General features: G+C 43.3%; 1 pseudogene; it reads left to right on the top strand.

The window, feature by feature from the left end:
• The first annotated feature begins 351 nt into the window (after positions 1-351).
• Positions 352-24303, top strand: part of LOC115149797 (heterogeneous nuclear ribonucleoprotein A1-like 2) — a 42201-nt pseudogene continuing 18249 nt past the window's right edge.

Genomic DNA, 24303 nt, shown 5'->3' with positions numbered 1-24303 from the left:
TTTCAGATGGACAGACCAAAAACACAGTGACAACACTTTGGTCTGCAGCTTCCATTTTCCGGTGGGAAAGAGAAATGGCCCTGTATTTCCAAGAAAAGGTAGCTCATCCACCATGGCAGAAGAGGAAGATCCAGACTTTTGACTGGGAAACAAGAACAAACAATGAGGCATGAGGATTGGGTGTTGAGGGACCACTTGTCACATTGTCCAATGTGGGTTTGTGTTATGATAAACAATGCATTTTCTGTCCAGATAAAGATGTTGATACGGCATTGAAAAAGACCCACCACTGACCAAATGTCTCATTGTTTTCCAGTCCAATAGGAGTGCATCCCTCAGACCATCCGGTTCATGGACATCCTGTGCCAGTGTGATCCGAAACTACAGCAGATCAAGCCTGTGGACAGACAGGACAGTAACTCATCACATATGATACCATATTGAGTAAAACAATGAATTTGTATATGCATAGACATTTTGACTTTATGTCCCCTTTTCCCCATGTTTTAGACATGAGGCGTGACATGCAGAACATCAGGCTCACCCCACGAGAAGCAGTGCATGATCAACACCACCCTCAGCAAGGCAATCTGCTGGAAGTGATATACTCTCTCTCTCTCACTCTGGGGGGAAGACTTATAAATTCCCACTGTGCCCATGATAAAATGCAATGTGAATGGTGTTGTACTACTGAATGAAACTGTTAGGAGATGCACTAAAATGTAACTTACGTTGACTACATTACTTTAGTTGGCTGCTTTGAGCAAAACTTGAATGTAATATAACCTATTGTTTGTGTATGATCTGTATTCATTGTTCACTTGTTTTCAACAATGTTTGGTCCAAGCACCTGGGCCTTCAGCAAGACACAAGGGGTACGAAATAATTTGTACATCACAGATACAAATTCCTACTGTGCCCATGATAAAGGTTAAATACATGACTTTAGCTGGCTGCTTTGAACAACACTTGTATGTAATATAACTAGGGCTGTCATACATTTTTAAAAAAATCATGATTAATTGCATTCAAATCTGTAGTTAATCGCGATTAATAATTAATATTTTTTTAAAATGTGTTCCTAAATATAGAAACAGTGTATTGAGTTATAGGCATGTAGGGACTGAAACACAAAAAATATGGGAGAGGAGGGAGAGGAGAGGATGAGGAAGAGTTAGTTAGGTAACTCTTTTCCCATTATACAACCATTCATGCACGCAAACATACGCAAACACACACACACGCACGCACGCACACACACACACACACACACACACACACACACACACACACACACACACACACACACACACACACACACACACACACACACACACACACACACACACACACACTGTTACAGCTTCAGCAATTAAAAATTATTGTTCTCCCAATTACTGATTGGAGGGTTGGCTAAAATAAAAAATAACTGGCTCTATGGATGCAAAGAACAAAGAGCATAAACCTATCCAAAAATGTCATGAATTCCACAGAACATAAACCTGTGATCATACGCTTCAGTCATCCTTCTTTTTCTTTTCACTGAGCCAGGTGTTCCGTGTTTGACCACTAGGTTTTATGAGTATTAGGACGCATCCACTGTGGCGGGCTATTACCAATGTGGTATCGTGAGAATGATTGTTCAGAGATCTTCACCTAAAAAATAAATAGATTCACTGTTGCTATCGAAGTCATTCCAAGGGTAGGTTGAACAGAGCAAATGAAATGTGGCCATACTTTATCAATCCTCAACGATGCCATTTAGGCCTATATATAATTTGCAAAGTCATCAGTAATTGTTTGAATTCAACCCATAATTCAACTATTACTGAAGAAAAATATAAATGTAACATGTAAAATGACGGTCCCATTTTTCAGGAGCCTGAAATAAAAATTCCCAGAAATTTTCCATACGCACAAAAAACTTTTTCTCTGAAATTTGATGCACAAATTTGTTTACATCCCTGTTAAAACTTCTTATGGCTGGAATCCCGTTAGCGGGATCGATATGACAACAGCCAGTGAAAGTGCAGGGCGCCAAATTCAAAACAACAAAAATCTCATAATTAAAATTCCTCAAACATACAAGTATTATACACCATTTTAAAGCTTTACTTCTTGTTAATCCAGCCACAGTGTCTGATTTCAAAAAGGCTTTACGGCGAAAGCATACCATATGATTATGTTAGGTCAGCGCCTATACACAAAAAAACACAGCCATTTTCCAGCCAAAGAGAGGAGTCACAAAAAGCAGAAATAGAGATCAAATTAATCACTAACCTTTGATGATCTTCATCAGATGACACTCATAGGACTTCATGTTACACAATACATATATGTTTTGTTTGATAAAGTTCATATTTATATCCAAAAATCTCTGTTTACATTGGCGCGTTATGTTCAGTAATGTTTTGCCTCCAAAACACCTGGTGATTTTGCAGAGAGCCACATCAATTTACAGAAATACTCATCATAAATGTTGATGAAAATACAAGTGTTATGCATGGAACTTTAGATAAACTTCTCCTTAATGCAACCGCTGTGTCAGATTTCAAAAAAGCTTTACCCGAAAAAGCACTCACAAAAACATGCCATACAATATATCCGCCATGTTGGAGTCAACAATAGTCAGAAATAGCATTATAAATATTCACTTACCTTTGATGATCTTCATCAGAATGCACTCCCAGAAATCCCAGTTCCACAATAAATGTTTGTTTTGTTCGATAAAGTCCATCCTTTATGTCCAAATACCTCCTTTTTGTTCGCGCCTCCAGTTCACAAATCTAAATTCACGACGCGCAGGTCAGACGAAAACTCTAAAAATTCCATTACAGTTCGTAGAAACATGTCAAACGATGTATAGAATTAGTCTTTAGGATGTTTTTATCATAAATCTGCAATAAAGTTTCAACCGGAGAAATCCTTTGCCTTCAGAAATGCAATGGAACTGAGCTACCTCTCACGTGAGTGCGCATGGCTGAGGCTCATGCCCTGCTGGCAGTCCTCTCACTCATTGAGCTCATATTCTCCCCCACTTCACAGTAGAAGCCTCAAACAAGGTTCTAAAGACTGTTGACATCTAGTGGAGCCTTAGGAAGTGCAAAATTACCCCACAGACACTGTAGTTTGGATAGGCAATTACTTGAAAAATTACAAACCACTCCCAGGTTGGATTTTTTTCTCAGGTTTTTGCCTGCCATATGAGTTCTGTTATACTCACAGACATCATTCAAACAGTTTTAGAAACTTCAGAGTGTTTTCTATCTAAATATACTAATAATATGCATATCTTAGCTTCTGGGCGTGAGTAGCAGGCAGTTTACTCTGGGCACGTCAGTCATCCAAGCTACTCAATACTGCCACCCATCCATAAGAAGTTTAATGAGCATTTCTCCTTTGCCAAGATAATCCATCCACCTGACAGGTGTGGCATATTAACAAGATGATTAAACAGCATGAGCATTACATAGGTGCACCTTGTGGTGGGGACAATGAAAGGCCACTCTAAAATGTGCAGTTTTGTCACACAACACAATGCCACAGATGTCTCAAGTTTTGAGGGAGTGTGCAATTGGCATGCTGACTGCAAGAATGTCCAACAGAGCTGTTGTATGTCTGTCTGTAATAAAGCCATTTTGTTGGGAAAAAATGCATTCTGATTGGCTGGCTCCCCAGTGGGTGGACCTGGCTCCCAAGTAAATAATCATTTGTTCTTAACTGACTTGCCTAGTTAAATGAAGGTTAAATAAAATAAAATAAATTAAAAAGTGGGTGGGCCAATGCCCTCCCAGGTCTACCCATGGCTGAGCCCCTGCCCAGTCATATGAAGTCCAGAGATGAGGGCCTGATGAATTTATTTTAATTTACTGATTTCCTTCTATGAACTGTAACCCAGTAAAATGTTTAAAATTGTTGCATGTTGCATTTATATTTTTGCTCAGTGTAAAAAAAGACGATACAATAGGCCTAGGGTTTCAAGCTCTGGTTGATTTCAAATGTAATGATATTTAGTGATATTGAATTGTCAATGCAACCAAATATCAACATTTTAAGGAGATGTAGTAATAATAACAATAATATATGCCATTTAGCAGACGCTTTTATCTAAAGCGACTTATCTTCTGCTTGGATAGTTCCATCTGTGCCACTGATTTAGTCTGCCTTTAATTCCAATTTGTCTGCAAATTCATAATTGCTATGTTGGATTCACGTCTCCAGCTCAGTTAAAGAATAGGACTGTACAGGTGTGCCAAGCTTGTAGCGTCATACCCAAGAAGACTCGAGGCTGTAATCGCTGTAAAAGGATAAGAGCGTCTGCTAAATGACGTAGATGAAAAAAAATGTAAATATGCAGTTACTGTAAAGTACCTTGACACCTAGCGAACAGCACTGCATGACCTCAATCCATTATTATAAACTGGGTGGTTCCAGCCCTGAATGCTGATGTTCTGACAGCCATGGTATATCAGACCGTATACCACGGGTATGACAAAACATTTCTTTTTACTTCTCTGATCTTTGGTAACCAGTTTATAATAGCAATAAGGCAACTTGAGGGTTTGTGGTATATGGCCAATGTGGCCAATGTATCCAGGCACAGCGCGTTGTGTCGTGCATAAGAACAGCCCTTAGCCGTGGTATATTGGCCATATACCACACCCCCTCGTGCCATATTGCTTAATTAGACCTCTTAATCTCTCTGCATTAATTTCAGTATAACAGCATGTTGTTATGATGCGTTCATATTCCCAGGCAGTCATGTCAGCCAGAGCGTCTTCAAGACAGGTTTCATCTCTCTTCCCACTGTGTTTGGTCCTAAATGGAGCAGTAAGCCGGGCCTCATTTAGCTCTCCATGGGGCAAAGCCATTTCCTTCTCCATCCTCCTCCTCTCCTCATATTTTTCCCATCAAAATAACAACAGCCCAAAATATCCAAACCACAGTAGTCAGTAAAGAACCCTTTGTCATCAGAACACTGCAAGCACCATCAAGTGGTGGAGATGTAATATTGCATGTTCTGCATAATTCTAGAAATTGCCACAAATAACCACAAATGGCTATTGATGTGGATGGGGAAAACAAAGAGTAGGCTACTTCAATGCAAATTGTGTACAAATTGACCAGTTATGTAGATAGGAGAGTCAATGAGCGGACAAAGACAGTGGAGTGGATCTGCTTGTGACCTCATGCACAAGGAGAACAGACTCTTTCAAATCAGAAATGATTAAGGATATACAATGTGACATGACTAGAACACACACTTGGTCCATTAGACCTGATCTGGAAAAACGCTAGGCCCTTGTAAGACCTGACCAGGAAATACTCTAGGTCCTTATAAGAGCCTATAACTAGGGCCCAGAGTTTTCCTGGCCATAATGACTGCTAACATGCAGGTATGTAGGCTACAGTATGAGTCAGTACATACCTCAAGGCCAACAGCTACCTGACATGATGGCAGCTTCTAATGATTATAATCAAGTCATTTTGACTGTCAGGATCATCACTATATGATTCATTGCACTTAGTAAATGGAAACTATCAGGGACCTCAATGGAATTGCTGGTATTTTTATAGAAATGCACATCAGTTATGTCACAAGTGAACTATCTGAGAGTATTGAAACATTTGTTTGAACATGATGTAAGTGTTCGTGCATTTGAGTGTTGATTGAATAGTTAATTTGTGTGGTGCTTGTGCATGTGTGAGGTTGAACAATGTGCATGTACAGTTGAAGTCGGAAGTGTACATACACTTAGGTTGGAGTCATTAAAATTAGTTTTTCAACCACTCCACAAATATCTTGTTAACAAACTAAAGTTTTGGCAAGTCGGTTAGGACATCTACTTTGTGCATGACACAAGTAATTTTTCCAACAATTGTTTACAGACAGATTATTTCACTTATAATTCACTGTATCACAATTCCAGTGGGTCAGAAGTTTACATGCACTAAGTTGACTGTGCCTTTAAACAGCTTGGAACGTTCCAGAAAATGATGTCATGGCTTTAGAAGCTTCTGATAGGGTAATTGACATCATTTGAGTCAATTGGACGTGTACCTGTGGATGTATTTCAAGGCCTACCTTCAAACTCAGTGCCTCTTTGCTTGACATCATGGGAAAATCAAAAGAAATCAGCCAAGACCTTAGAAAATAATTGTAGATCACAAGTCTGGTTCATCCTTGGGAGCAATTTCCAAACACCTGAAGGTACCACGTTCATCTGTACAAACAATAGTACGCAAGGATAAACACCATGGGACCACGCAGCCGTCATTTCGCTCAGAAAGGAGACGCGATTTGTCTCCTAGAGATGAATGTACTTTGGTGCGAAAAGTGCAAATCAATCCCAGAACAACAGCAAAGGACCTTGTGAAGATGCTGGAGGAAACAGGTGCAAAAGTATCTATATCCACAGTAAAACGATCCTATATCGACATAACCTGAAAGGCTGCTCAGCAAGGAAGAAGCCACTGCTCCTAAACCGTAATAAAAAAGCTAGACTACGGTTTGCAACTGCACATGGGGACAAAGATCGTACTTTTGGAGAAATGTCCTCTGGTCTGATGAAACACAAATACAACTTTTTGGCCATAATGACCATCATTATGTTTGGAGGAAAAAGGGGGAGGCTTGCAAGCCGAAGAACCCCATCCCAACTGTGAAGCACGGGGGTGGCAGCATCATGTTGTGGGGGTGCTTTGCTGCAGGAGGGACTGGTGCACTTCACAAAATCGATAGCATCATGAGGTAGGAAAATTATGTGGATATATTGGTCGCAAATGGCTTATGGGTCTTCCAAATGGACAATGACCCCAAGCATACTTCCAAAGTTGTGGAAAAATGGCTTAAGGACAACAAAATCAAGGTATTGGAGTGGCCATCACAAAGCCCTGACCTCAATCCCATAGAACATTTGTGGGCAGAACTGAAAAAGTATGTGCGAGCAAGGAGGCCTACAAACCTGACTCAGTTACACCAGCTCTGTCAGGAGCAATGGGCCAAAATTCACCCAACTTATTGTGGGAAGCTTGTGGAAGGCTACCTGAAATGTTTGACCCAAGTTAAACAATTGAAAGGCAATGCTACCAAATACTGAGTGTATGTAAACTTCTGACCCACTGGGAATGTGATGAAAGAAATAAAAACTGAAATAAATCATTCTCTCTACTATTATTCTGACATTTCACATTCCAGAAATAAAGTGGTGATCATAACTGGCCTAAAACAGGGATTTTTACTAGGTTTACATGTCAGGAATTGTGAAAAACTGAGATTGGCTAAGGTGTATGTAAACTTCCGACTTCAACTGTATATGAGTGATGGAAACTCAGAAGAGAAACACATTGTTATGTAATTGCAGGTTCCACTGTTCCCCTGTCACTAAACTCCTCGTGTGTGTGTGTGTGTGTGTGTGTGTGTGTGTGTGTGTGTGTGTGTGTGTGTGTGTGTGTGTGTGTGTGTGTGTATGATTGCGTATGTTTGCGTGCATGAATAGTTGTATAGTGGGAAAAGAGTTACCTTCCTCACTCTCTCCTCTTCCTCTCTCTCCTCCATCCTCCAACTACACCCCTAATTCTGCGTTTCCTTTGAGTTTCCACATTTCTCATTGACAGTTCAGAAGGCTAGAATTAGTAAGTGCACCATTACTGTGAAGAGTGCTGAAAACCAGATGCGTGGTGGGAGGGATTCCAGCACCATCAGAAATGTCACATTGTTTTTTATATCTATCTGTGAACATTCTGTATAGGGATTCAAACAATTTAAATATGTTTTTAGAATACTGTATTGTGATGAAGAAAATAATTAAGTTGAATATTCATTTCTATATATTAGATGCTTGGGACTGTTTCTCTATCTGTTGGCGTTCGTACCTGGAAGGTCTGTTATAGTGGTACTAATGGACACAGATAATAGTTCAATGTCTCCCCTTGGTGGTAAATGTTTGCTCTTCAATTATTCTCATTATGTACTAACATACTCAAATCAAACTTTATCTGTCACCTGCCGAATACAACAGGTGTAGACCTTACTCTGAAATGCTTAGTTACAAGCCCTTAATCAACAATGCAGTTCAAGAAATAGAGTCAAGAAAATACTTACAAAATAAACTAAAGTAAAACAAAATAACAATAACGAGGCTATATACAGGGGGTATCGAGTCAATGTGCGGGGTTACAGGTTAGTCGAGATAATTTGTACATGTAGGTAGGTGTAAAGTGACTATGCATAGACAATAAACAGCGAGTAGCAGCAGTGTAAAAACAAAGGGTTGGGGGGTCAATGTAAATAATCTGGGTGGCCATTTGATTAATTGTTCAGCAGTCTTATGGCTTGGGGGTAGAAGCTGTTAAGGAGCCTTTTGGACCTAGACTTGGCACTCCGATGTCGTTTGCCGTGCGGTAGCCGAGAGAACCGTCTACTTGGGTGGCTGGAGTCTTTGACAATTTTTGGTGCCTTCTAAATTATTAAGGTCCTGGATGGCAGGAAGCTTGGCCCCGGTGATGTACTGAGCTGTACACAATACCCTCTGTAGCGCCTTACGGTTAGATGCGCAGCAGTTGCCATACCAGGCGGGGATGCAACCAGTCAGGATGCTCTCGATGGTGCAGCTGTAGAACTTTTTGAGGATCTGGGGACCCATGCCAAATATTTTCAGTCTCCTGAGGGGGAAAAGGCGTTGTCGTGCCCTCTTTATTGGTGTGTTTGGACCATGATAGTTTGTTGGTGATGTGGACACCAAGGAATTTGAAACTCTCGACCCGCTCCACTACAGAGTGACTCTGAACTTACAATGGCTAGCCCCAAGTTGTTATATTTTTTTTCTTGTGCATTTTGCTATTTGCCTCATGACTCTTGCATGCTTTGTTGACTATGAAGTTTCTTGTTTAGCCAACCGTGGGACAGACTGTTTGTCCCCACACTCGGGACTCTGACTCTCTATTGGTTACACAGACTCTTGGCCTACCATTCTACTCTAACCACCTCTCGCCGGCTTTGTATTCATGTTACCTGATGAAATTGCTGTACAGTATGATCTTGTTGCCATCTAATGCACATTCAAAAGTCAAAAATCAACACTGCAGAGCTCTCCCTGTCCTCTCCCATGCATTGATTGTATTACTGTTGATGATATCTGGAAATGTGCATGTACACCCTGGCCCATCTACTGTTGCTAGCCCCAATTCTGACTTGTGCTCTGATATCTGCTTCACTGTGTTCTGCTCTCGTAAAAGCCTGGGTTTTCTGCACGTTAACATTAGAAGCTTATTACCTAAAATGGATCAATTGAAAGTGTAGGTTCACAGCTCCAATCCAGTTGTGTTGTTCATTACTGAGACTTGGCTAAGGAATAGTGTTTTGAATACTGATGTTAACCTTTCTGGTTATAGCCTTTTTCGGCAAGACAGATCTTCCAAAGGTGCGGGAGTCCGTCCTCAAACAATTTGATTTGCTGGTTTTAAGCATTAAACTTTCAAATAGCTCTTTGTTGACTGTTGCTGGGTGTTATCATCCTCCATCAGCACCGGCCTGTACCCTACCTGCCCTAAGATCTCTCCTGGCCCCTTACACTAAGTCTGAATTTGTCCTGCTAGGTGACCTAAACTGGGACATGCTTAAACCACCTAACCAGGTCCTAAAGCAATGGGACTCCCTGAAACAAATAATCCTGATAGGTATCAGTCTGGTGTTTTCTGATCACCTTAGTGATCACTATTTTACAGCCTGTGTGCGTAATGGCTGCTCGGTGAAACGACCTGTCCTGATTTGTCATAGACGCTTGGTAAAAAACTTTAATGAGCAAGCCTTCCTTCATGACCTGGGCTCTGTAAATTGGTATAGAATTAGCTTGATCCCCTCTGTCCAAGATGCTTGGACCTTCTTTTTTGATATTTTCTGTGGTATTGTTAACAAACATGCCCCCATAAAGAAAATTATAATTAAAAACAGGTTCAGCCCCTGGTTCGAACGTGATCTTGCAGAGTTACTCCACCTCAAGAATTGCATTTGGTGAAGAGCTCGGCACACGCATACTCAGGCTGACTGGCTGTCGTTCAGCAAATGAGAAATAACTGCACTCAGGTTATCCGGAAGGCCAATGTTAGTTACTTTAAGGAGCAGTTCTCTCTCTGTGGGTCTAACCCCAAGAAGTTCTGAAAAACAGTTAAAGACCTGAAGAATAAACCCTCCTCCTCACAGCTGCCCATGTCCCTTAAAGTTGATGATGTGGTTGTTACTGACAAGAAGCACATGGCTGAGCTCTTTAATCACCACTTCATTAAGTCAGGATTCCTATTTGACTCAGCCATGCCTCCTTGCACGTCCAACATTTCCTCATCTCCCACCCCGAATGCTCCTCCCTCTTTTTCCACTGCCGCAGTACAAAGTTTCTCCCTGCAGACGGGACTGAGTCAAGTTAAGGGAGCCAGCCTGGTGTGCCTCTGGAGTGGGGACCCTCGCCGCCGACCCCGGACTGGGGACCCTCGCAGCGGGCCCCGGACAGGCGGGCAACTCCGGCAGCTCCGGACTGGAGGGTGACTCCGGCAGCTCCGGACTGGAGGGCGACTCTGGCAGCTCCGGACTGGCGGGCGACTCTGGCAGCTCCGGACTGGCGGGCGACTCTGGCAGCTCCGGACTGGCGGGCGACTCTGGCAGCTCCGGACAGGCGGGCGACTCTGGCAGCTTCGGACAGGCGGGCGACTCTGGCACAGGACGCACCAGGCTGGGGAGACATGCGGGAGGCCTGGCTCTGGGAGCAGGCACAGGACTCACCAGACTGGGGAGACATGCAGGAGGCCTGGCTCTGGGAGCAGGCACAGGATTCACCAGGCTGGAGAGACATGCAGGAGGCCTGGCTCTAGGAGCAGGCACAGGACTCACCAGACTGGGGAGACATGCAGGAGGCCTGGCTCTGGGAGCAGGCACAGGATAGACCGGGTCCTGGAGACGCACTGGAGGTCTGGAGCACACGGCCTGCACAACCCATCCTGGCTGAGTTGTCACTGTAGCCCGGCACGGGCGGCGCGCTGGCACAGGGCGAACTGGGCTGTGCTGGGGAATGATGGCTGCCGTGCGTAGAGCAGGCGCAGGGTAGGTTGGACCTAGGAGACGCACTGGTGGCCAGATGTGCTGCGCCGGCGCACTTCTCCCTGGCTGAGTGCCAACTCTAGCACGGCAACGCTGAGGAGCCCGTATCGACCGCACCGGGCTATAGCTGCGCACTACTGACACAGTGCGTAACTCAGCATAACAGGGTGCTTGCTTGATCCGTCGCTCTCCATAATAAGCACGGGGAGTTGGCTCAGGTCTCCAACCTGACTTTCCCCAACTCCCCGTGTGCCCCCCCAAAAAACATTTTGGGGGCTGCCTCTCAGGCTCCTGTAGCTCCCTTAACTTGTCCTCCCAGAATCGACGTTCCGACTTCCATGTCCATCCTTCTCCCCGGTGCTCCAATCCACGCTGCTTGGTCTTCTTTTGGTGGGTGGTTCTGTAATGGCCGTTGCAGGGAGTAGACCAAGGCGCAGTGTGTTGAGTGCTCATCATGTATATATTGTACTGAGAACACATAAACAAAGAAACAAAAACCGACAGCCAAACAGTTCTGTCCGGTTAGCAACACTAAACAGAAATTAACCACCCACAAAACCCAAAGGAAAACAGGCTGCCTAAGTATGACTCCCAATCAGAGACAACGATATACAGCTGTCCCTGATTGAGAACCATACCCGGCCAAAACAAAGAAATACAAACCATAGAAAAAATGACATAGAATGCCCACCCTAGTCACACCCTGGCCTAACCAAAATAGAGAACAAAAAACTTCTCTATGGCCAGGGCGTGACACATTCTTGTGGGCCGGCTAAGGAGTATTGGTGTCTCTAAGGGGTCTTTGGCCTGGTTTGCTAACTACCTCTCTCAAAGAGTGCAGTGTATAAAGTCAGAACATCTGCTGTCTCAGCCACTGCCTGTCACCAAGAATGTACCCCAATTCTCGATCCTAGGCCCCACGCTCTTCTCAATTTACATCAACAGCATAGCTCAGACAGTAGGAAGCTCTCTCATCCATTTATATGCAGATGATACAGTCTTATACTCAGCTGGCCCCTCCACGGATTTTGTGTTAAACGCTTTACAACAAAGCTTTCTGCTTTCTTGCCCTTAACCTTGTTCTTCACACCTCCAAAACAAAGTTCATGTGGTTTGGTAAGAAGAATGCCCCTCTCCCCACAGGTGTGATTACTACTAGCTTGAGGTAGTCACCTCATACAAGTACTTGGGAGTTTGGCTAGACGGTACACTGCTCTTATCTCAGCACATAATAAAGGGGGCAGGCTTTGGAGCAGGTTTTTATCAAGGATATCTCTTTACTTTGCTCTGTTCATCTTTCCACTCAATCCTGACTAGTCTCCCAGTCCCTGCCTCTGAAAAACATCCCCACAGCATGATGCTGCCACCAGCATGCTTCACAGTAGGGATGGTGCCAGGTTTCCTCCAGACATGACGCTTGGCATTCAGGCCAAAGAGTTCAATCTTGGTTGCATCAGAACAGAGAGTCCTGTTTCTCATGGTCTGAGAGTCCTTTAGGTGAATTTTGGCAAACTCCAAGCGGGCTGTCATGTGCCTTTTACTGAGGAGTGGCTTCCGTCTGGCCACTCTACAATAAAGGCCTGATTGGTGGAGTGCTGCAGAGGAACTCTGGAGCTCTGTCAGAGTGACCATCGGGTTCTTGGTCCCCTCCCTAACCAAGGCGCTTCTTCCCCCATTGCTCAGTTTGGTCGGGCAGCCAGCTTTAGGAGAGTCTTGGTGGTTCCAAACTTCTTCCGTTTAAAAATGATGGAGGCCACTGTGTTCTTGGGGACATTCAATGCTGCAGGAAAGTTTGGGTACCCTTTCCCAGATCGGTGCCTTGATACAATCCGGTCTCGGAGCTGTACGGACAATTCCTTATACCTCATGGCTTGGTTTTTGCTCTGACATGCACTATCAACTGTAGGACCTTATATAGACAGGTGTGTGCCTTTCCAAATCATGTCCAATCAATAGATTTTACCACAGGTGGACTCCAATGAAGTTGTAGAAACATTAAGGATCATCAGTGGAAACAGGATGCACCAGAGGTCAATTTCGAGTCTCGTAGCAAAGGGTCTGAATACTTACTGTATATAAATAAGATAACTGTTTTTAATTTTTAATACATTAGCAAAAATGTCTAAAAAACGGTTTTCAGTTTGTCATTATTGGGTAGGGGCGTGGATCAGAAAACCAGTCAGTATCTTGTGTGACCACCATTTGCCTCATGCAGCACGACACATCTCCTTCGCATAGAGTAAAGCAGGCTGTTGATTGTGGAATTTTGTCCCACTCCTCTTTTCCCTCTTCTTTTCTCTACTTCCTTCAATACGGTGTCCGAGACCATAACGGGAGGCTACTGCCACGCGACTGGGTAAGTTAAGCCGCCTCAACATTTCTTTACTGAATTAAATATTAATACTACCTTTTTAAAGGTGTACCTGCATCTTTATTTCCCAAACTCAATTTAACACAATCAATTATTTTAAGTATATTTTAACACAGGCTTAACACTTAACACTGTAGTTTTTTACTCATATCCCACTTTTAACACTTTTAACATAGGCCTGTTGTTACCTCATATCCCATGGTGGTGGCAGTATCATGCTGTGGGGATGTTTTTCAGTGGCAGGGACTGGGAGATTAGTCAGGATCGAGGGAAAGATGAACGGAGCAAAGTACAGTGAGATCCTTGATGAAAACCTGCTCCAGAGTGCTCAGGACCTCAGACAGGGGCAAAGGTTCACCTTCCAACAGGACAACGACCCTAAGCACACAGCCAAGACAACGCAGGAGTGTCTTTGGGACAAGTCTCTCTATGTCCTTGAGTGGCCCAGCCAGAGTCCGGACTTGAACCCCATCGAATATCTCTGGAGGGACCTGAAAATATCTGTGCAGCGATGCTCCCAAACCAATCTGACAGAGATTTAGAGGATATTTTCTTTATTATTTTTTATTTCACCTTTATTTAACCAGGTAGGCTAGTTGAGAACTAGTTCTCATTTACAACTGCGACCTGGCCAAGATAAAGCAAAGCAGTTCGACACATACAACAACACAGAGTTACACATGGAATAAACAAACATACAGTCAATAATACAATAAAAAAGTGTATATACAGCGTGTGCAAATGAGGTAAGATAAGGGAGGTAATGCAATAAATAGGCCATGGTGGCAAAGTAATTACAATATATCAATTAAACACTGGAATGATAGATGTGCAGAAGATGAATGTGCAAGTAGAGATACTGGGGTGCAAAGGAGCAAGCGAAATAAATACAGTATGGGGATGAGGTAGTTGGATGGGCTATTTACAGATGGGCTATGTACAGGTGCAGTGATCTGTGAGCTGCTCTGACAGCTGGTGCTTAAAACTAGTGAGGGAGATATGAGTCTCCAGCCTCAGTGATCTTTTGAAGTTCGTTCCTGTCATTGGCAGCAGAGAACTGGAAGGAGAGGCAACCAAAGGAGGAATAGCCTTTGGGGGTGACCAGATATACCTGCTGGAGCACGTGCTACGGGTGGGTGCTGCTATGGTGACCAGTGAGCTGAGATAAAGCGGGGCTTTACCGAGCAAAGACTTGTAGATGACCTAGAGCCAGTGGGTTTGGCGATGAGTATGAATCGAGGTCCAGCCAACGAGAACGTACAGGTCGCAGTGGTGGGTAGTATATGGGGCTTTGGTGACAAAATGGATGGCACTGTGATAGACTGCATCCAATTTTGTAAATGACATCGCCGAAGTCGAGGATCGGTAGGATGGTCAGTTTTACAAGGGTATGTTTGGCAGCATGAGTGAAGGATACTTTGTTGTGAAATAGGAATCCGATTCTAGATTTCATTTTGGATTGGATATGCTTAATGTGAGTCTGGAAGGAGAGTTTACAGTCTAGCCAGACACCTAGGTATTTGTAGTTCTAAGTCAGAACCGTCCAGAGTAGTGATGCTGGACGGGCGGGCAGGTGCGGGCAGCAATCGGTTGAAGAGCATGCATTTAGTTTTACTTGCATTTAAGAGCAGTTGGAGGCCACGGAAAGAGAGTTGTATGGCATTGAAGCTCGTCTGGAGTTTAGTTAACACAGTGTCCAAAGAAGGGCCAGAAGTATACAGAATGATGTCGTCTGCGTAGAGGTGGATCAGAGAATCACCAGCAGCAAGAGCAACATCATTGATGAGAAGAGAGTCTGCCCGAGAATTGAACTCTGTGGCACCCCAATAGAGACTGCCAGAGGTCCGGACAACTGGCCCTCCGATTTGACACACTGAACTCTATCAGAGAAGTAGTTGGTGAACCAGGCGAGGCAATCATTTGAGAAACCAAGGCTGTTGAGTCTGCCAATAAGAATGTGGTGATTGACAGAGTCGAAAGCCTTGGCCAAGTCGATGAATACGGCAGCACAGTAATGTCTCTTATCGATGGCAGTTATGATATTGTTTAGGACCTTGAGCGTGGCTGAGGTGCACCCATGGCCAGCTCTGAAACCAGATTGCATAGCGGAGAAGGTACGATGGGATTCGAAATGGTGGGGTATTCTGTTTGTTAGCTTGGCTTTCCTTAGAAAGGCAGGGTAGGATAGATATAGGTCTGTAGCAGTTTGGGTCTAGAGTGCTTCCCCTTTGAAGAGGGGGATGATCGCGGCAGCTTCCAATCTTTGGGAATCTCAGACGATACAAAATAGAGGTTGAACAGGCTAGTAATAGGGGTTGCAACATTTTCGGCAGATAATTTTAGAAAGAGAGGTTCCAGATCGTCTAGCCCGGCTGATTTGTATGGGTCCAGATTTTGCAGCTCTTTCAGAACATCAGCTATCTGGATTTGGGTGAAGGAGAAATGGGGGAGGCTTGGGCGAGTTGCTGTGGTGGGTGCAGGGCAGTTTACCAGGATAGGGGTAGCCAGGTGGAAAGCATGGCCAGCCATAGAAAAATGCTTATTGAAATTCTCAATTATAGTGGATTTATCAGTGGTGACAGTGTTTCCTAGCCTCAGTGCAGTGGGCAGCTGGGAGGAGGTGCTCTTATTCTCCATGGAGTTTACAGTGTCCCGGAACTTTTTTGAGTTTGTGCTACAGTATGCAAATTTCTGTTTGAAAAACCTAGCCTTAGTTTTCCTAACTGCCTGTGTATATTGGTTCCTAACTTCCCTGAAAAGTTGCATATCACGGGGGCTATTCGATTCTAATGCAGTACGCCACAGGATGTTTTTGTGCTGGTCAAGGGTAGTCAGGTCTGGAATGAACCAAGGGCTATATCTGTTCCTGGTTCAATTTTTTTTGAATGGGGCATGCTTATTTAAGATGGTGAGGAAGGCACATTTTAAGAATAACCAGGTATCCTCTACTGACAGGATGAGGTCAACATCCTTCCAGGATACCCGAGCCAGGTCGATTAGAAAGGCCTGCTCGCTGAAGTGTTTTAGGAAGAGTTTGACAGTGATGAGGGGTGGTCGTTTGACCGCAGACCCATTATGGATGCAGGCAATGAGGCAGTGATCTGCAGAGACGAATGGGACAAATTCCTAAAATACAGGTGTGCCAGGCTTGTAGCGTCATACCCAAAAAGACTCTAGGCTGTAAGCGCTGCCAAAGGTGCTTCAACAAAGTACTGAGTAAAGGGTCTGAATACTTACGTAAATGTAATATCCGCTTTTTTTTATATAAATTTGCAAAAATGTCTAAAAACCTGTTTTTGCTTTGTCATTATGGGGTATTGTGTGTAGATTGATGAGAGGGGAAAAAAACATGTGCCTCGTTCCTTTATTCCTCTCTGCCTCTGCACCAGCCTGCTCTCATAGACTAGACATAACATAGTTGTCACGACTTCCGCCGAAGTCGGCCCCTCTCCTTGTTCGGGCGGCATTCGGCGGTCGACGTCACCGGCTTTCTAGTCACCACCGATCCATGTTTCCCTTTTCATTTTGTTTTGTCTTGATTACACACACCTGGTTTCAATTCCCTTATTATGTTCCTTATTTAACCCTCTGGCTTACCTTTCTGTTTTGTCTGTGATTGTTCTTTGTCAGTGGTTGTTGGAGGTGTTTCTCCTCACACTGTTGTTTCCTGTTGGAGATTTTGCTTGTTTTTTTTGGAGTAAACTAGCCTGTTTTCACTCAAACCTGTGTCCTGCGCCTGACTCCGCTATGTCTCCAACCCAGTTCATTACAATAGTAAACTTAAATCCAGGACACTCAAATGAGTATGATATGTTACAGTTGGTATGGTTACATAAGACAGATGGTTACTTAAGGCAAAAACTAAAGGGTTTTTGGGTTGTTGGTCAGGGTGGGCGTATAACATGAACATCTAGCAACCCAAAGGTTGAGTACTTTTTAGCTACTTTGCAACTACTTAGCATGTTAGCTAACCCTTCCCCTAACCTTAATCCTTTTAGCTAACCCTTCCCCTAACCCTGTAACCTAACTCCTAAACTTAACCCTAGGTTAGCCACCTAGCTAGAATTCGTAACATATCATACATTTTTCAAATTCGTAACATATTGTACATTTTGCTAATTCGTAACATATGAATTGTAATTCGCAACATATCATATGCAATTGGTGATGGACATCCATTAATACATACCATACAAAACATATCATAGTAAATTGAGTGTCTCGGATTTACATACAGAATAATATGAAATGCTGGCCGCACAGGTGTTTACCTACCACACACAGGTGTTTACCTACCACACACACAGGTGTTTACCTACCACACACACAGGACACACACAGACATACAGTTAGGAGAGCACAAACACATATGTATGCACATAAGGGTGCACATACACATATACGGTTCACCATACACATCTAAACACAACACACACATACAAACACACGTGTCTACTCTCTTCATCTGGTAGCCAGCTTGCTGTACGGTTACAGTACAAGATTTGCATTCCCGGGTAATATGATTAGATGTGTGAGGTGAGTTTCTGGTTACAGCAAGGCAGCTCAAGGAGTCACCGCCTTCTCTTTTGATAGTTGTGCACATAAACAACTCTTGACACAGGGCAGGCGTCATGACACACTGTCCTGCCAATAGACCTGTGTGGTTTGGCATGAAATGTTGTGAACTTGAAAGGGATTAGTACAGTATAGTGACATAATTTATCTTTATTATGCATTGGCAGCAGTTAGGAGCCTTTTGTCTTTTGGTAGGGCGTCATTGTAAATAAGAATGTGTTCTTAACTGACTTGCCTAGTTAAATAAAGGTTAAATAAAAGTTTGAAATTCATTCTCTGCTCAATGTTGCCCCCCTGTGGTAATATGAAAGCCATGCTCACTCCAAACCCACTGTTGATTTACTGTTTAAACTCACAACTACAATCGAGACAAGTACACTTTTGAATATGTTAAAAAAGAATACAAAATTGCAGTCAAGCCTGCCCAACATTGGGGTGAATTAGATAGAAGTTCTGAGGAATGTGGGATTACAGGACAGTTCTCATAGACCATAAATCGTAGGCTACTCAATATAGGTGGGTGTTCTTTGAAAAGCAAGGGCCAACCGGAAGTTTAAGGCTTTTTCAGCACTTTCCTACTTGAGTTTCTAAACATTTTCATTATTGGACATTGTTTCCACGTCTTTCAACATTCAGTCGACAAATGACCAATGCTGTTGTGTTACTGTTTAATAATAATTTTGTTAGTGTCATGATACATTATGATACAAGTATAATTGTATGATTGTATGAAGTATGATTGATTTTGATATTAGCCCTTTTATCAAGCAGGGAGCACATTTGTGCAAAAATGCTGTATATCAAAATGCCATGAAGTAGCCCAGTCAGCAGTAAAACTGAAAACAGCATAAAAATGGGGATTGCTAAAACTCCTGAAAGTTCCTCTCCTCCCCTTCCTCCACTCCTGTACTGTACATTGCACTCTTCTGGTTTCTCAGAGACAAAGCCTGTCTCCCCCTTCCCTTCCGTCTCAACATGTTCCTTCTCCCAACCCTCCAGCCAGCCAGCATCCCCCAACCCCACCCCACAGTGCCCCAAACAGAGGGAGCCTGATGAGGCAGCAGCACCTGGATGTGAGTCTCAGCAGGTGTGTGGAGCCTGGAGGTCAGGGCCTCCTGCCAGGCAGCCCCAGTCCAGCCCCTCGCAGAGAGGGCCCAGCCCAGCTAGCTACGAGATAATTTCCTGTTTCTCTCTCCCTCTACCTCCGTCCTGCAGAGCTACTAAACAGATGGGCTGTTTATTCAGGAGGGCAGACCCCCCCCAGTTGCCATAGTAACACATCTGACACATTTTCACATAGTAAAGACAAAAAAAAGGTGTTGTGGTCATTAAAAGCGTGTTGTGGTCATTAAAAGCAGGCATTCCCCAATCCTGATCCTGTGTTTCTACTTATATTTTTAGCAATGGGACACTTTCAGGGAGGAACAATGTGTACAGTGCTTTTAACTCAACAACAAATTAAGAAAAGTTAAATATTTGGACATCTACAATTCTGAAATGACCAGCTGTCTGGGAACATCGCGGGCATGGGTAGGGCTCAGGCTTAAAATTCATGCCTGTGCAGGGCTCTATTGGAGTGTTAGATGCTACTGTAGGGCAGTAGGGCACCAATAAGCAAGCCATGTACACAGAGCCATGCAGTTTTACAAGTCACAGTTAGAGGGAAGTCCTACACATACAGAGTTGGCACACAAAAATCCATGCGAAATGTCTTTATTTTTTAACACCTACATACAGTAGTATAGTCTCTTCCTTCATAACAATCTTCTTTTTCTCTTTGTCATATTCACAATCTTTCTTAATTACATTTTCAGTTTGATACCTAGACTGGAGTTCCACCTGTGCTTTCTGTGACAAAAATGTGAAAAGTCTCTCAGACTGCTCTGTTTCATATCCACCTCCACTCTCTGTTAACGACTAGAATGATTCCATTTAAAATTCCAGTTTGACAATGCATGAATCCATGATCGAGTTAAAGGTGGAACAGCTCAACTGCCATCCATACCTGTCTTCTCTTTCTATCAATTCCATGGTGGATCCTATTGGATTACCTGGTATCTTTGAACCCCACTTTGCACTTTCCCCTAGTTCCTTTCCACTCCTACTCAATCTACCTTCACCATTCTCTCTGATGATCTGAGCTTGATTGTGCATGGCAAGCATTAGCATTGGGCTTTTATTACAGTCATAAAGATTTAGAGTGAAGGGATATATCAGCTCAGAGCACACCAAATTAGTTAACAATGCATTATCTGCCCTTTTATGGCAGCTATAACTCTCGTTCTGCCTCCACTTGGGAGAGAATGGGAGAGGGAGAGAAGGCAAAGAGGTGGAGAGACAGAAAGATAAAGACAGAGGCAGAGGCGGTTGAGTCAATGAGAAGCCTGAACTCTCAATAATAGCTGAGCTCTGTGGTAATTCAATGAGTGAGCCTGATAGCCACCAAACTGGCCATAGTTGACAAACAGTTTCTCATGCGAAGTCAACTTAGCCTGTTGTGTCTTCTTTCTCCTTTGTTTCCTTGTTGCCCTTTATTAAGTTAGCTTGTTGATCAAGGCTATAGATTTCCACATGAAAAAAATTGTTCAAATCAGTAAGGCTGGTCTGAATGGATCGGCACTTTTCATTCATCTAGGAAACTCATAACTCCTAGTCTGCCTTCAATTCTTCCTTAGATTAATTTCTTTCCAACTCTCTCTTTCCCCTCCTTGCCTCTTTTGACCTCACCCTTTCCCAATCCCCTCCAACTCACAAGGCAGGCAATACACTTGACCTCATCTTTACTAGAGGCTGCTTGCCTACTAATCTCACTGCAACCCCACTCCAGGTCTCTGATCACTACTTTCTTTCCTTTTCTGTCTCCCTTTCCTCCAACCCTAACCACTCAGCCCCTACCCAAATGCCGTCGCAATATTCGCTCTCACTCTCCTACTCTCTTCTCTTCTATCCTATCATCTCTCCCTTCTGCTAAATCCTTCTCCTTTCTGTCTCCTGATTCTTCCTCTTCGACCCTACTCTCCTCCCTTTACGCATCCTATGACTCGCACTGTCCCCTTTCCTCCCGGCCAACTCGGCCCTCCCTTCCTGCTCCGTGGCTGAGTGACTCATTGCGAGCTTACAGAACAGGGCTGCGGGCAGCTGAGCCAAAATGGAGGAGAACTAAACTTACGGAGGAACTATCATCCTTTCACTCCCTCCTCTTCCTCTGTATCTGCTGCTAAAGCCACTATCTATCACTCTACATTTTCGCGCTTCTGCCTAACCCTAGGAAACTATTTTCCACCTTCTCCTCCCTCCTTAATCCTCCACCTCTCCCTCCTCCCTCTCTGCTGACGAATTTGTCAACCACTTTGAAAAAAAGGTTGACGACATCCGCTACTCATTCACTCAGCCTATTGAGTCCACTGGTCTCACTCACACAGAACTACCTTATATATCTTATAGATCTGTCATTCTGACTGAAGGCAAGTCTAAGAAGCAGTAGATCTATATATATATATATTTTTTTTTTTTGGGGGGGGGGATTTTATTAGGATCCCCATTAGCTGTTGCAAAAGCAGCAGCTACTCTTCCTGGGATCCACACAAAATATGAAACATAATACAGAATGAGATTATACAGAACATCATTAGACAAGAACAGCTCAAGGACAGAACTACATAAAAACATTTTGAAAGGCACACGTAGCCTACATATCAAGCATACACATAAACTATCTAGGTCAAATAGGGGAGAGGCGTTGTGCTGTGAGGTGTTGCTTTATCTGTTTTTTGAAACCAGGGTTGCTGTTTATTTGAGCAATATGAGATGGAAGGAATTCCCATGCAATAAGGGCTCTATATAATACTGTACACTTTCTTGAATTTGTTCTGGATTTGGGGAATGTGAAAAGACCCCTGGTGGCATGTCTGGTGGGATAAGTCTGTGTGTCAGAGCTATGTGTACAAACAATTTGGGATTTTCAACACATTAATGTTTCTTATAAAAAGAAGAAGTGATGCAGTCAGTCTCTCCTCAACTCTTAGCCAAGAGAAACTGGCATGCATAGTATTTATATCAGCCCTCTGATTACAATAAAGAGCAAAGCGTACTGCTCTGTTTTGGGCCAGCTGCAGCTTAATATATGTTCTATGTGCGGTATTTCTATGCTTCCCTTTCTGAAGATTCGTTTTTGAGACTTTTACTTTCGGTTTTGTTCACCAGCTTCAAACAGCTGAAAAGAAATAAAATATTTTTGGTTATGGAAAAGATATTTCACAGCTGTTTAGATAGAACAATGACTCTCTAAACTATAATTGTTTGTTTTGTCACAAACTGAAATTGGATATTTTAGAAATACAAAATTAGCCCAATATTGGACTAAAGGAACCCAACGTTACTCCTTAGTCCAGAGACTAAGAGATCAAAACGTGAATCAATTGTCAATTGAGGTACAGTTCTAAAACTGAACTAAAATATGAACACAAATTGCAACAATTGAAAAGATTTTACTAAGTTACAGTTCATAAAGGAAATCAGTCAATTTGAATAAATAAATTAGGCCCTAATCTACGGATTTCACATGACTGGGCAGGGGCACAGCCATGGGAGGGCCTGGGAGGGCATTGGCCCACCCACTTGGAGCCAGGTCTACCCACTGGGGAGCCATGCCCAGCCAATCAGAATGAGTTTTTCCCCACAAAAGGGCTTTATTACAGACAGACATAATGGGACCAACACTTTACATATTGCGTTTATATTTTTGTTCAATATAAAAACAAATCCCTATACTTCCATATCACATCAAAATATTTTCACAAATGCAAAATGCACTGAACATGGTTAACCGGTTAACAGTTGCAGCTGACAGTATTTTTCAGTAACAACACGTACACAGGTATTCCACTGTCTTCCGTCTGTTTTCTGTAAACAAGCACTGTAACATGGAAATATGGCCGTGTGGGAATCCTAACCCTATAAAAGGTGTGTATCAATAACAAAAAAACATTTTTTTGTTTTTTTGCTGATATGACAGCAGGGGCTAAGATAAAGACAAAAAAATACCATGACAGACTTAAGTCGATCTCAGGTCGATTGTCTGTAGCCAACTTACCCTCCCCTTTCAAATCAAATCAAATTTTATTGGTCACATACACATGGTTAGCAGATGTTAATGCGAGTGTAGCGAAATGCTTGTGCTTCTAGTTCCAACAGTGCAGTAATATCTAACAAGTAAATATAACAATTCCCCAACAAGTACCTAATACACACAAATCTAAAGGGGTGAATAAGAATATGTACATAAGTATATTGATGAGCGATGGCAATGCGGCATAGGCAAGGTGCAGTAGATGGTATTATAATACAGTATATACATGTGATATGAGTAATCTAAGATATGTAAACAATATTAAAGTGGTATTGTTTAAAGTGGCATTGTTTAAAGTGACTAGTGATCCATTTATTAAAGTGTCCAGTGATTGGGTCTCAATGTAGGCAGCAGCCTCTCTGAGTTAGTGATTGCTGTTTAGCAGTCTGATGGCCATGAGAAAGAAGCTGTTTTTCAATCTCTCGGTCCCAGCTTTGATGCACCTGTACTGACCTCGCCTTCTGGATGATAGCGGGGTGAACAGGCAGTGGCTCGGTTGGTTGTTGTCCTTGATGATCTTTCTGGCCTTCCTGTGACATCGGGTGCTGTAGGTGTCATGGAGGGCAGGTAGTTTGCCCCCGGTTATGCGTTGTGCAGACCGCACCACCCTCTGGAGAGCCTTGCGGTTGAGAGCGGTGCAGTTGCCATACAGGCTGTGATACAGCCCGACAGGATGCTCTCGATTGTGTGTCTGTAAAAGTTTGTCAGGGTTTTGGGTGACAAGCCAAATTGTTTCAGCCTCATGAGGTTGAAGAGGCACTGTTGCGCCTTCTTCACCACACTATCTGTGTGGGTGGACCATTTCAGTTTGTCCGTGATGTGTACGCCCAGGAACTTAAAACTTTCCACCTTCTCCACTGCTGTCCCTTCAATGTGGATAGGGGGGGTGCTCCCTCTGCTGTTTCCTGAAGACCACAATCATCTCCTTTGTTTTGTTGACGTTGAGTGAGAGGTTGTTTTCCTGACACCACACTCCGAATGCCCTCCAGATGGGATAGGGCAGTGTGATGGCGATTGCATTTTCTGTGAACCTGTTGGGGCGGTATGAAAACTGAAGTGGGTCTAGGGTGGCCGTTGATATGATCCTTGAGTAGCCTCTCAAATTACTTCATGATTGCAGAAGTAAGTCAGCCACGTCAG

The sequence above is a fragment of the Salmo trutta genome, chromosome 16 (genome assembly GCF_901001165.1).
Source record: "Salmo trutta chromosome 16, fSalTru1.1, whole genome shotgun sequence".
Lineage (NCBI taxonomy): Eukaryota > Metazoa > Chordata > Actinopteri > Salmoniformes > Salmonidae > Salmo > Salmo trutta.
This window is presented reverse-complemented; position numbering and strand designations above follow the sequence as displayed.